At 33.2% G+C, this 15,127-nt stretch overlaps 1 protein-coding gene across 3 annotated transcripts in view; it reads right to left on the bottom strand.

The window, feature by feature from the left end:
* LOC134256538 (alpha-mannosidase 2x-like) overlaps positions 1 to 13,517 on the bottom strand; it is a 40,681-nt gene extending 27,164 nt beyond the window's left edge. For 2 of the 3 annotated variants that reach the window (XM_062739216.1, XM_062739219.1), the window contains exons 1-2: positions 13,471 to 13,517; positions 10,345 to 10,491 (exon numbers count right to left, since the gene is read on the bottom strand). The gene's annotated coding sequence lies outside the window, so the exon portion shown is untranslated. Of the gene's footprint in view, positions 1 to 10,344; positions 10,492 to 13,452 lie in introns of all 3 variants that reach the window. The other variant, XM_062739217.1, reaches the window with a different exon arrangement.
* Between the last annotated feature and the right edge of the window lie 1,610 nt (positions 13,518 to 15,127).

Raw genomic sequence — 15,127 nt, 5'->3', positions numbered from 1 at the left:
ACATAGAGAATCTCTATTAATTGGAATAAACCAAATAAAACGATGACCCTTTAGGGCCATGAATTTTACTTTTTTGGAAGAGAAATATATCTTGAAATGTACGTTACACTTACGTAAGTTTGTTCTAAATCGGCATGGATATATGTTAAAAAAGGCAGTAACTACAAAAAATATAATTCTCTACATGTACATGTTAAGTTCCACTATCTAACGCAAATGACAAATTCCAAATATATTTTACTATACAGAGAGAAGAATTTAAAGCAATATTTAAAATTTTTTTTTTATACATCTGCACTAAAAAGTGCCTTTGTTTTTTGAAATGAAAAATGTATGGCGTTTATGGGAAATATATAAAAAACTGAAAGACACGTAGGATGTGCTGGTGTTTTATGATCATATTTTGTGATTTTAATGACTACATTTTTTTTATACATATCTTTTTCCGACATTTGAAATCAGTATACATTTCAAGCAATTTCTGAATAAAATCACTGACTTTACCGTTTGTCATTATTCCATGTATTAAAATTTGATGAAAAAAAACCTGGCAACAAAATGTTGCTGTGCAGTTTCTTTCAAACTTTTGATACAAAAATTGTTTTTCTTGAACTTCATTTTTTAAAGTAAATTAAAAGGTTTCCCCAACCATTGGCGGTGACGTTGACGCGTAACAACGTCACATCAAAAACATCAGAAAATGTGTGTTTTCATGTCACCTCGGTATATTTCTATGTATTATTCTGAAACCGATGTTTATATCAGCAAACTATCATGGTGGATATTTTCACCCTAAAATTGACAAATAATTCTCTTGTTCTTTTTTTCTCTCTTTTCTTGGAAATATACATGATTTTATGCACGCGCGCACGTACACAACGTGTGTAATGTTTTTAGCATGTTCACACTTAAAAATGTAAGTCAAGGGTTTGCAAACAGCCAAAAATTCACATGTCCAAACCAGTTTGATCCTGTAAATTCTTTGAAATAAAATTCGTGGCAATAATGACAAAGGGGGGGAATTTGTTGGCTTTGGAATAATACAGCTTCTATCAACCATTAAGCTAACTGTGAAAATGTTGGTTAATAAAAATGAGAAAGATGTTGCTCTCTGGTGAACTCAATGCATGGAAAATCAAGGCTGTTACCAATGTGCAAGGGAGATTATGAGAATTTTTATTTTAATTTTGGGGGGTCTCTCTCATCAATTTCAATAATGCAGTGATCATTATCAATAAAGTCACACAAGATTTTGGTAACTTGTAGATAAAAGATGAATTAGAATGTTTGATAACAATACTGGAAATTATTTTCGAAATAATAGTTTTAATTTAATTTAAAAGTAAAATATGCGTTTCTTTTTCCTTTCAGTATATAATCAATAGAGTCCAGCCCTAACACCAGAACTCCTGACTCCGAGGCCATAAAATTCACAATTTTGCAAAAGGTATTCTTCGTCATCATAACTATGTCCTTAGTTAGTTTATCTAATACCCAGGAGTAGAGAAGAAGATTTTTAAAGAAATAATGCATTTTCACTATATAATCAATAGAGCCCCACCGTAGCACTAAAACCCCTGACCCTGGGGCCATGAATTTCACAATTTTGGTACAGGACTCAATGGTCATTCGATTCATGCTAATAGTTTGACTACTTGATGTCTAGGAGTAAAGAAGAAGATTTTTAAAGATTGCACTAATTTTAGTGGTTTTGGCCCCACCCCTCAGGCCCCAGGGGGCAGGGACCATGGAATTTACAATTTTTGTTCCCCTTCACCAATAGATGCTTTGTGTAAAATTTGGTGGAAACTGTTTGAGTGGTTGCAGAGAAGAAGCTGAAAATGTTAACACACGACGAACAACGCACGACGAACGACGCACGACGACGGACAAAAACAGATAGCAATAGGTCGCCTGAGTTTACTCAGGTGACCTAAAAATGTCAACTTGGTTGCTGCAACCCACCTACTGAAATCTGTAGTTGCACGGATCTTTTAACAACTATTAACAACTATTTAAAAATTTCAAAGAAACGAATGCCATAAAAAGAATAAATATTTTTTTTAGAACAAAGTGAACAATTGCTTTCAACAAAACTGTTTCATGTCCCATAAGACACTGAGTTCATTTTCAGAATATCATGATCAACATGAACATAAAATTTAATAATTTATTTACAAAGATCTCAATTAGTGAAACAGTAATGAGTTTTATCATTCTAAGAAACTAATTTATGAAGCATAAAATGTATTGTTGTAGAGAACCAAAGGGACTTCATAATCATTAGTCATACATTCACTGCTGATACTGCTGTGAAAAGAAAATAACAGATGATTCCATTTTAAAAATTAATTATTTCATGCTGTTTCTGTTTTTTTTTTAAGACATTAACTTAATTGAAACAAGAGACCCATGGGCCACATAAAAGCACTGTTGGTAAAAAGGAAATTAGTTTATTGTTGAAAAGTTTAAATCCAAAAGTAGTCCCATGACCAATCATGGCTTTGCAATTCTCTAGAAGATGATTTTTAAAGAATTTCTCTATATATTTCTATGTAAAAATTTTGGTCGGCCATTTTGGCCCTGCCCTACCCCCGGGGGTCATGATTTGAACAAACTTGAATCTACATTACCTGAGGATGTTTCCATATATATATGATATTTATGGCTTTGTTATTCTTGAGAAGAAGATTTTTAAAGAATTTCCCTGTATATTTCTATGTATAACTTTGGTCGGCCATTTTGGCTCAGCCCTAACACCAGGGGTCATGATTTGAACAAAAATTCACACTACCAAAGGATGCTTTCATATAAATATGAACAATTATGGCTTTGCTATTCTTGAGAAGAAGATTTTTAAAGAATTTCCCTGTATATTTCTATGTAAAACTTTGGTCGGCCATTTTGGCTCGGCCCTAGCCCCGGGGGTCATGATTTGAACAAACTTGAATCTACACTACCTGAGGATGCTTTCATATAAATATGAACAATTATGGCTTTGTTATTCTTAATAAGAAAATTTTTAAAGAATTTTCCTATATATTTTATGTAAAACTTTGGTCGGCCATTTTGGCTCAAGCAACATGATTTAACAAATTTGAATCTACACTACCTAGGATGCTTTCATATAAATATGGTGGAATTATGGCTTTGCTATTCTTGAGAAGAAGCTGAATTTCCCATATTTCTATGTAAAACTTTGGTCGGCCATTTTGGCTCGGCCCTAGCCCCGGGGGTCATGAAACAAACTTGAATCTACACTACCTGAGGATTTCCATATAAATATGATCAATTATGGCTTTGTTATTCTTGAGAAGAAGATTTTTAAAGAATTTTCCTATATACTTCTATGTAAAACTTTGGTCGGCCATTTTGGCTCCGCCCTACCCCCGGGGGTCATGATTTGAACAAACTTGAATCTACACTACCTGAGAATGTTTCCACATAAGTTTCATCTTTCCTGGCACAGTGGTTCTTGAGAAGAAGATTTTTAAAACATACAAAAAATTTTCATTAATTCCCAAAGATCTCCCCTTAATGAAGGCGTGGCCCTTCATTTGAACAAACTAATTTTCAACCAAGGATGCTTTGTGGCAAGTTTGGTTGAAAGGGACGGTTCTTGAGAAGAAGTCAAAATATGACAAGTTTACAGACGTGAAGACAGACAATAGACAGACGGACAATTTTAAAAATGTGATCAGCTGCTCACTTGAGCTTTTTAGCATTAACTGAGCTAAAAAGTGTTAAAAATGGAGCTGTTTGCATGAAAATATTTGAAAACTTCAAGCATATGAAACAAATTGGGGCTAACAATATAAAAAATTCTCCAGAATTATTATGCCAAGATTTTGACACTTCCTCCCGCATGTTTATTTTTACGTTGAAGGAGAAATCAATGAAAGTGGGAAGACTTCTAAATAGCTTAATTTTCCTCCTTAATTTTGACTAATTCCAAGCCAAAACCTTTTTCATAAAAATCCCTCCAAAAGTGTCAAAAACATGGGGTACAAATCATATCTCGCCATGAAACCTGGAAAATTGTTTACCTCTATTAACATCTGGAATTTTGCAGATAGACATGTAAATGTAAACATACATGGCTAATGTGATAGACCAACTATCAATCAAGCAAATCACTTTAGCAGAACAAATCAGCTTGTCAAGTGAGTGTTGGTGAAGGCAGGCATCAGGAATGGCTGGTGTTGACGTCTAGTCCTATCTTCTGTACAACAGAAGGGTGTCGAGGGTTATTGCCAAACCAGGCTGCTGTTGACATGGCTATCAGTGAAGCTCCTGGACAAAATGTTCACATCACTATCTCTTAGTTTTGAGTAACAGAAAAATCATAATTCGCAAAAGTTTATGAAGTGTGATTATGAATTCACAGGACAGTTTTATCTTGAACCATCAAAACAATTACAAGTAGCATCAGCAAATTTATTATGCCCCCATAATTGAAGATTAGATATATATTTTTTGTTGTGTCCATCCATCCATCTGTCTGTCTGTTTGTCTGCGAAAACTTTAACCTTGCCTATAAATTTTGATTTAGTGGAGCTATGAATTTCATACCGGTATTTCACAGGTGTATTCATTGTGACAAGATTCTTTGGGTACCATCAAATTTGACCTTTTGACCTTGACCTTGGAGTTTGACACACTTTTGCACAAAAATTCCAAATTTTACTTTGGCAGTAACTTTGAACTGTAGATACTAGGACTTTCATACTTCATGTATGTATTTTTTGTGCCAAGACCTTCCATTAGACACCAACAACATACTTTAATATCCAAACCAGACAATAAGATGCCAAAGAAAAGCAAGAGGCCCAGGGACCACATCGCTCACCTGAGCAAATCGGCTAGGAAAAAACACAAATCAGATCAGAACTGAAAAGTTTACTGAAGGGTGGAGCTTGAATTTAATACTTCTTTAGAATGCCTTCATATTAATACAGCATATGACTTTGCTGTTCTTGATTAAAAGATTTTTTAAAAACATTTTCTTCCTATACTATCACTAATCATTGCTTTGAAGTACTTGAGATGACTATTTTCCTATATATTCCTATGTAAAAATTTGATCAGCCATTGTGGCCCTATCCTACCACTGGGGGTCATGATTTCAACAAATTTGAAAGTCACTACCTGAAGATGCTTCCACATGAGTTTCATCTTTCCTGACCCAGTGGTTCTTGAGAAGAAGATTTTTAAAGATTTTCCCTATATACTCCTATGTAAAACTTTGATTGGCCATTGTGGCCCCGCCCTACCCCCGGGGGTCATGATTTGAACAAACTTGAATCTAACATTACCTGAGGATATTTCCACATGAGTTTCATCTTTCCAGGCCTAGTGGTTCTTGAGAAGAGGATTTTTAAAGATTTTCCCTATATACTCCTACGTAAAATGTTGATCGGCCATTGTGGCTCCATCCTACCCCTGGGGGTCATGATTTGAACAATTTTGAATCAACACTACCTGAGGATGCTTCCACATGAGTTTCATCTTTCCTGGCCCAGTGGTTCTTGAGAAGAAGATTTTTTAAAACTGGAATTAATTTTTCACTAATTCATAATTAACTACCCCTGGAAAAGAGCATGGTCCTTCTTTGAACAAATTTGAATCCCCCTCACCTAAAGATACTTTGTGGCAAGTTTGGTTGAAATTGGCCCAGTGGTTCTTGAGAAGAAGATGAAAATGTGAAAAGTTTACGACGACGACGAAAACGACAACGACAGACAACGAACAAATTTTGATCAGAAAAGCTCACTTGAGCCTTCGGCTCAGGTGAGCTAACTAGACAGCTTGTACCTGACAAAGAAAATGTTACATAAAAATTTGATGAACAAGATGTGTTTGTGAAACACTATGCGCCCGGCGGCAACAAAGTTCAAAAAATCTATTTCTAGCATATTGGTCACAGTCAAGGTCATTGACCATGGTGTCATTTGAAAGGACTTAATCGGTGGAGTATGCATCCCAAATATGAAGTCCCTGTCTCCTATGGTTCAAAAATTATGGCAAAAAGTGTAAAAAGCTATTTTTAGCATATAGGTCACAGTCAAGGTCACAAGATCATTGACCTTGTAATTTGAAAGGACTTTATTAGTGGAGTATGCATATCAAATATGAAGTCCCTATCTCCTATGGTTAAAAAGTTATGACAGACAGTGTAAAAAGCTATTTTTAGCATATAGGTCACACACAAGGTAACAAGGTCACTGACCTTGGTGTCATTTGAAAGCACTTTATTAGTGGAGTATGCATACCAAATATGAAGTCTCTATCTCTTATTGTTCAAAAGTTATGGCAAAAAGTGTAAAAAGCTATTTTTAGCATAGGTCACAGTCAAGGTCACAAGATCATTGACCTTGTCGTCGTTTGAAAGGACTTTATTAGTGGAGTATGCATACCAAATATGAAGTCCCTATCTCCTATTGTTAAGAAGTTATGACAAACAGTAGAAAAAGCTATTTTTAGCATATAGGTCACAGTCAAGGTCACATGGTCATTGACCTTGATGTCATTTGAAAGGACTTTATTATAGGAGTATGCATACCAAATATGAAGTCCCTGTCTCCTATTATTAAAAAGTTATGACAAACAGAAGAAAAGCTATTTTTAGCATATAGGTCACAGTCAAGGTCACAAGGTCATTGACCTTGATGTTATTTGAAAGGACTTTATTAGAGGAGTATGCATACCAAATATGAAGTCTCTATCTCTTACGGTTTAAAAGTTTTGGCGAAGGTTAAAGTTGACAACAGACAAACAGACAAACAGATAAACAGACAAACAAAAACAGACAGGACAAAAACAATATGCGCCCCGAAAAAATTCGGGCGCATAAAAAGTTACAGATCAATCAAAGTTACAAGTCAGATGATCTTTTTTGCAAATCAGTGAAACATTATTAGCATTACATTCCCTGAAAAGTTAATAATAATCAAATGTCACTTCCAATACTCAAAACTTTAATACTGAAATTCAATCACATTAACAGAATAAAAATCACTTTAAAAAAGAGCAATTACTTTTCAAAAACAATGGAAAGATTGATTTTACAGGGAGCTAGCAATTTAAATTTTTCTAATTCCATTGTTATTGTTAGTGCAAATTAAAACATGACCTTCAACAAAAGTGGGTGCACTCAGTTAATTACAAAACTCTTTGGATTAAATTAGAAAACATATACTCTAAAAACAAATGATGGAAAACCAGATTCTTCTTAATTACTTGAAATGTCAGTGCAGTAGTATTAATTCCTGACCATGCAGTAGAATACATGTATATGAAAGTTGCAAAAGTAAGGCCATATCTTTACTTTATTTCCCTCCACATCTTTTCCTTACATTATATAGTGAATTACTGGTATATCAACATTTTTACTCAAATAGGTCAACTTTTAAAATGAGACAAATATAAGCCATTACTTTCAACTAAAAACCAAGTTCCCCATCCTTCTGTATGACCTAGTATATTGGTTTTTCAAAATTTAAATTATTTATCAATACATACAAAAATAATAAAAGATTTCAGAATTCATGTTATGAAGCATGTAAAAAATCCTACTTCAAGACATAAACTTTTTTGCAGATAAACTTTATCCAAATATCACAAAAGGCCTGCAAAAAATAAAACTTCCATCATCAAAATTTGATAGCTGACTTAAAAATCTTTAAAGCTTCACAAGTGCCAGGAATAAATCTTCCAAGAAATTTTGCTTAATGGTCATTGATTCTCCTATATAGCAACTTTTTTCTATTCTGTTGCTATCAGTTTCAATTAAACTAATGCTGCACGAAGATTTAATGGCCGGCCTTATCGTAAAGAGGCAAGGGAGGTGACCAGTGGCTTATCTCCCCTGACCACACTTCTCCTGACAAGATCGGGAGGCAGATCGGCTTGAAGTTAATTTGCCCAACAGGATAGATCAAAGGAATGGGGAGGATAAAATGGCTGTAGCCAGAATGAAAGCAAAACAGTTGTTTGCAGGCTTCTCTGGAATCAGAACAAATTAGATGAGATCCAAGGGAACAGAAATGTCTGAAAGGGATATAACAGTAATTATATAAGTTCTTTGAATAGTTCATAAAAAATTCTTATTTGCTTATCTAATTTGATTTTATGTAGTTGAAGGGGGTCATGTATATTTGATGTGCATGTCTATATGAATTCCGCTAATCAAAAGAGATCCTAGTGCATCAACTACACACAGACTCATCATAAAAAATTGACAATCATATCAATTAATCTATTTCCTGAGCATTAGGAGGATCAAATCGCTGCCCTTTCTTATGGTAGGCAATATTCAGTCTAAATAAGAGCCAGCAGTCAAAATTAAATACACTTTGCACAAAAAAATTTATCTGCATGTATGACCAAAAAAATTTTAAGATTTATGATCAAATCTGACAAAAATAAAATAAGTTTTCAAGCACTTAACTTGTCCAGAAAACCCTCTTTTTCAATATCTTTGTAATCATTTCATTCAGCACTTGAAAAAAAGATCACTGACATTTAGATAATGAAAACAAAAAACTGGAACATCTCAAACCGGAATATTACAACATATCATATACACAAGCATCAAGCTGCAATTATCTATATGGTCTTATCAATACTGACTAAAATATTCTCACAGAAATGATACATAAGAAATACCAACCATTTATAGTTATACTTCTAGATTTTATATTACTATTTTATAATACAATTCTTATTTCCAGCTTGGACATGAAATACTTATGTAAAACATAGCATATACATATACATATACTGGTAATTGATAAATTGTTGCAGGACAGCTAGTGGCTTTTTTATATTTTTTTTTTTTGAATTGTGTGTATATTCACTTATGGATTTGGAGTTTAAACTTACAGTGTAAATGTATGGAAAGCTCTTTTTCAAAATCTTTCTATATGTGCAGTCTAATGACAGAATAATTCAGTTTTACGGAGAAGTATCTGCATTTGATGCTTAAACTTAAATATTAATCCATCTTCAAATAAATGTACCGGTACCTAAAAGTTAGCTACAGCCTTAATGCAATTTGCTGATTCTTTGAAATGCACAAAGAGCTTACTTGATTTTATTAGCTTTTCCTGTATTGATAAAAAACAAATTCTTGATCCTCGTTTCATGCATTCTTAATCAAGACACTTCCTTTCTTTCTTTGAAATGTCTTAATATTTTCTCTGTGTTTTTCTCAGAAAGTTACTTGAATGAAGCAAACAGCCACTTTCTGATCATAATAAAAGTAAAGTAAGGCAAAGTAAAATCAGTGTAAAACTGAGTCTATATAAGTCTAAGACTAAAAATCCTCTAATTTACCTACACTACACAATAATACACTAGCTGATCTGAAGTACATAGATGTCTCTGCAAGGCTGTAGCCCTACTACTTTGTATTTTAAATTGTTAACGAAAAAAGATGCATCTGAGATTGCATGAACACCTTTTTTTCTTACATTTTACATGTTCATGGTTTTATTGAAATCAAACCAAATAAGTAGAAAAGGAGTACACATTTTAAAAGAATTTCGTAGAAATTGCTATTGTAAGTACCTTAATATGCATGGAAACTCAGCTGAGAAAAAAAGGAAACAAAACCATTTCACATTTTGCATGAGTATCTTTAAGTAAAATGGTACACTTCATAGCAATGTCATTGAAAGAAGAAAAGCATTTTTTTTTTTTTTTTTTTTATAAAAAAGTTCATAGTTGAAGGACAAACTGACAGACAGATAGAGGGAAGACAGATGTCCTAATGAAATGAATTAGCTCTTCGACTCTTCAATCAGTACCGCTTAAATTGTCAAATTAACACCAAAAAAATGTGATTTCGCCAAATTTGGCAATGCTTGCACATAGCGAATGGTTAATACAGATTACAACTTTGTTCTCTCTATGGAGAGCAAAAAATATAAGAGTCTAAATTTGTATTCTAATTAGGATTATACCACACAAAAATCAATTACAGAAAGTAAGATATAGATACAAAGGGTCTCCAGAGAATATGTACAAATAAATTAAGACAGTTTGTTCCTCCACAAAAATGGGTTAATGAATAGTAAGTCAGTCAAAAACTTGCAGAAAATTTGATCAGGAAGTCCAAATAAATTCCCAAAGGATCTATAGGCAAATTTATAACCTTGTGATTTTCCGTAAATAAAAAATGATGTTACAGTAGTTATAACTCTTATATGCTTAAGCTTTACTGCATACATTTTCATACCTTAAGGATTCCACATTGAAACTTAAAGTCTGAATTTAAGAATTTTTCCACAGTTATGGCTAAATATATATGTTAAATTTTCAATATCCAGTAAACCCCCTGACCTGATCAGTATATGCTTGTGAAGTTCTGTATAGATCTCGTTTTGGATTCTTCCAATATTTGGTGCCACTAGTTATTTGTACCGGTAATTGCAGGAAAATGGTCTTATAAGGAGCTCCTCAGACATCTAAACTTCACCTGCAGAACAACTGAAAAAGTTGATTTAATAATCATTCATGGCCAGTTACAAGTTATATGATTCAAAGATTTTAAGACTGTAGATTTTAAGAGTTCTGATTTGATTAAAAATTATAACAAGCAGATTACAAGGCTTAAAAAAAAACCTGTCCTCTGATTTGCTTTTGTTTTTATTTGTTTAGCATCTTTTCAAGATTTTTTCACTCTGAATGAGATTTAAGCCACCACTTGCCTGTGGAGTGCTGCAGTTTTAGACCTGTGCTAAGCCTAGGCACTCATAAGAACTTTGAGCAACGATGAGGGATCTTTCCGTGCAAGCACCTACTACGTTATGAGACCTCAGTTTAGATGATTTTATCCAAAGGACCTATTTTCACAGTTGAATTCAAACCCGCAATGCAAGGTACAACTCCATGCTCTGAAACTCTAGAGCAAATACTCTAACCACTGCATATCAATTGTGAAAACTGTAGGAAGTGTGAAATTCCAATAATTTTAATGTACCCTATGAACAAATTTTGCATAAAATTGACTATTAGTTTCATGCATCTGGTATTTTCTGCCAAAGTGATCAGAAATGAAAATCCAAGTATCTGCATGTACAGTTCTGATATATTATACACAATTGATCTACAAAATAAGTTTCTGATGGCCAGAGAACTGTATAAGTCTAGAAGGACTGAGGAGTTATCTGGACTAACCAATGTGTGCCAAGTTATATTGAAATCAGACCAAAACTGTAGGAGGAGTAGAATTTTGAAAAATTGTTTACAGACAGACAGACGGACGGACAGCTAGATGGACACCGGATGCATTACTATCGCATAAGCTCTTCTGGTCTCTGACCAGTAGAGCTAAAAAGCATAAAGCAGAGCCTTGATAGTTGAGATTTAAAAATCTTCCAAGATGTGAAAATATTACTCACACATAAACAATGTAAAAGCAAAGGTTTTCTGCCAACTAAATGATAGAAGGAGATTGAGAGCTTATAATAGCCAGGACACCTACCAGCTTTACAAAGACATAGCATTATCTTTCCCAGCCCAGAGATCACAATGGATTTAAAGAAATACTTGAATTTAGAAAATATATTTATCACTAATCAAAATGTTTTAATTATTTCAGATCAGAATTTTGTTTAGAGACAAAAAGTTATAGAGAATATAAAAGATGAGAGCTCCCCATGCTGAGAATCTAATTGGGTGTACAGGAAAACAGTAATGATTTGTGTTGTTACAATAATCAACTAATACCCCAGCCATCTTCCTCAATCTACTGAAATAATGAATTCGATTGGTTTTCTTTCTCTCTATTCTAGGCCAATATTTGCAGTCTATATCTATTCTATTTATGCCAACTGTGCAAAGCTGTATAAGAATAACTCCGTGGTTATCTTGGGATGATTTAGTGCAATATATCTTGGGTGAATGATACAACAAAAATACAATTTTCCCCCTTCTCCATTGGATATAAAAGTTATCTCATTTATGATGGATCATACATTATCTGATGTAAAAATGGGGAATGATTGATATGAAATAGTGTGCTGGTTTGAAAATGTTATGTAGTAATGATCCGGACTCATTTCTGACAGCAGATATACAGCGTAGATATCAAGCTCCATAGGAAATGTATATTTCCTGATCCCCCCTGTCGAAAGTTTTTTTTCAAACTTAAATATATGCATTTTTAATTACTGATTGAAAAAAAATACAACGACATTGATATAATTATTATTTTTGACATTTTGTCAGATATCAAATTACATTTTTCAACCTTTCTTCCTGTTGAAAAAATCTCTTGCTTTAGTTTATCACCCATAAATCTGTAATAGAGTGTCTGTACTTTGTACGCAAGCTCATCAGAATAGAAGTAAAGAAAAGATTTATATAAAGTACATTAATTTTAGAACAGGTGTGAATATTAGAAATCTATAATCAATGATGTATTTACGCAAGATTTCCCATCAAGTTAATGGAAAGAACTAGGATCATTTAGTGGCAAATAGCACTTAATCTTGTAATTGTTTTCTGAACTGTGGCTATCTGAGTGAATCTTTGTTTTAAATCATATCTTGAAATGTGCATGATTGATATTATGTCTTAGAGCACAATATTCCAATCAGACTCATCATGCAGTGCTCGTTCAGAAAATGCCACGGGAAATGCACTTTAGTACAAAACGGAATATGGTTATCACAATTATATACATAACAAAAATAATTCGTAATGAATGATGACACTGAATTAGAATTTGTATAAACTGAAAATGACAAGCTCTTCGTTTTCCAAAATTCTAACGCCTTTTAGATATTTCTAAACATGCTTTTTACTTACTTACAGAAAGCGTTTTTGTCTTCTTGAATATGGAACCTTTTATTAGCAGTAATTACCTCATTAATGTTAATGTTTCATCACTGGGCACTCATAAAATTTAGAAGATACACGGGAGAGAAATATCACATAATACGATTTCTCTGTCTCTTGGGCTTGCTAATTCAATTATTCACTTAAAATATGCTGTCTTTGTGAATTAGCAACTTTTAATAAAAGATCAAAGGTTGAAATTACTTAAAGATAATCAATAAACATTTGATAGAACAGTTTTCATGGAATGGTGCGATACATGCTCAAAGGGAAGTAACTTGGAGAGTGATCGAGAGAAAGTTCAAAATAATATGTATACAGACTATAATTTTGGGCAGGTATATCCGTAAAAACGTGATATAAATTAACAAACTAAAAAACAAACGTTTTATGCCAACATTTACAAATTAATTAGATAATTTTGTTCTCTAGTTTTTGGTCACACCATACCTATGTCAGTATGTGATTGTGAACACAGGTGAGTTATCTAAATGTTATGAATGCGAACTGACACGATGCATTCTACTGATGTTCCCTTCAGTATTTTAAACATGATTCATCTAACTATAAATGAGTATTATATAAATATTTTTTTTAAATTTTTACCTATGATGATGATCTCACCTGTTCGTTTGTCGTTCGCGGAATGAAAACAAAATGGAATGTCAAGCCCGATCTGAATTCTTCATCAACGCGATCAAGCATTTTTAGCTCACCTGAGCTGAAAACGCGAGTGAGTTTTCTTAATCATGCTAATTACCCGGTGTCGGCCGTTCCTTTGTTCTTCTGTAAACTTTTTTTTTATATATACATTTTAACTTCTTCCCAAGAACCAATAGGACCAATTTTAACCAAACTGGGTACAAAACAATCCTTGGGTTCATATAAAGAAAGTTTTACGAAAGCCCATTTTCGTAGGTTGAAAAAATAAAAATTTCGCGTAAGAATGCGAGACATTTGCATAAGCCTCAACTTTCCTTTTGATTTTTTTTTGTTATGTAGTTTATTTATTACAATGAATAGCAAAAGGCTATTTTGATCTTGGACCATCACAAGCTACAATTTTAAGTTTTCTTGAGCACTATTCAATGTGTCTTTCCTATATCTTAACCTTTTTACCGTCAAATTTTGTCTTTCTCAACGCTGTTCAAACAATTCAAAGTCTATGCGAGTTTTCCAAAAGTTAAACTTCATGATTATTATTAATATAAATTTTGGGATAAAAACCACCCCTCTCTTGTGTCATTTTTTAACACTCTCTAGAGAATTTGAAAAATGTTCATTTGTTTCCGCTAGACTCACTGTAGAAAGGGCGTCGGAAGCAAATTAAAAGTGTGTGTGTGGGGGGGGGGGGGGGGGGGGGGGGGAGCTAAACCAACGAAAATAGGTAAGCTCCAAACTTCAATGCTTACATTATGTCTACCCTATATTTGATTTAAACATCATATGGCCCGGCCGTGGCTAGGAAATTATAATTGTTATTTTTAAACAGCATCATATGATGGATTGCTTATTTTACAAGTGGCACAGTTGTAGTATTAGTGCCACTTGGACACTTCACTTTTTTTTAATTTCTACACTTTAATCTGTAAATTTTACACTTTAATCTGTAAATTTTACACTTTAATCTGTAAAATTTACTTAAAGTGTAAATTTTACACTTTCATCTGTAAAATTTACACTTTAATGTGTAAAAAAAGGAAATGTCTATTTCAGATTAAAGTGTAAAATTTTCTTCACACTTTAATCTATAAAATTTAAAGTGGCCGTTGTTCAATGTCTCAGGAAATATATCTTTTAAACAATGTTTCTACAGGGTTTAATTCTTAGTCCCAAATGATGGACTGCTTATTTTACAAGTGGCACAGTTGTAGTGAATGTTACTGAGGGAAAACATTTTGAAAGCATTTCACAGTATTTTTATGGAAATTTCTATCAAAAACCAATGCATATTTTGTGTAGTCGCGAAATATTGAAATTGGATCAAAACGGGAGGAAGTTTTGAAAGAATTTCACAGAAATTTCTATTTGTAGTAACCACAGCAACACCGTTCATCGAAATCAAAAACAAATGTACAGAATTATGTTCGTCTAAAGTTACACGCTATAACGCGAAAGTTACGCACTGTAAGTCACTGTAACACCAAAGTTACGCAAGTTTCGCATTTATTTGCAAAAGTTTCGCGTAATAACACGAAAGTTACGCGTAATAATTCGCAAAAGTTTCGCGTAATAACGCGAAAAAAAAAATTAACCTATGAAAATGAGAACAATGGGCTTT

This window comes from Saccostrea cucullata, unplaced genomic scaffold (genome assembly GCF_032062105.1).
Source record: "Saccostrea cucullata isolate Sc308-1 unplaced genomic scaffold, CSIRO_AGI_Scuc_v1 ctg90, whole genome shotgun sequence".
Classification (NCBI taxonomy): Eukaryota; Metazoa; Mollusca; class Bivalvia; order Ostreida; family Ostreidae; genus Saccostrea; species Saccostrea cuccullata.
Note: the sequence above shows the minus strand (reverse complement) of the source record. Positions and strands in the feature narration are given on the sequence as shown.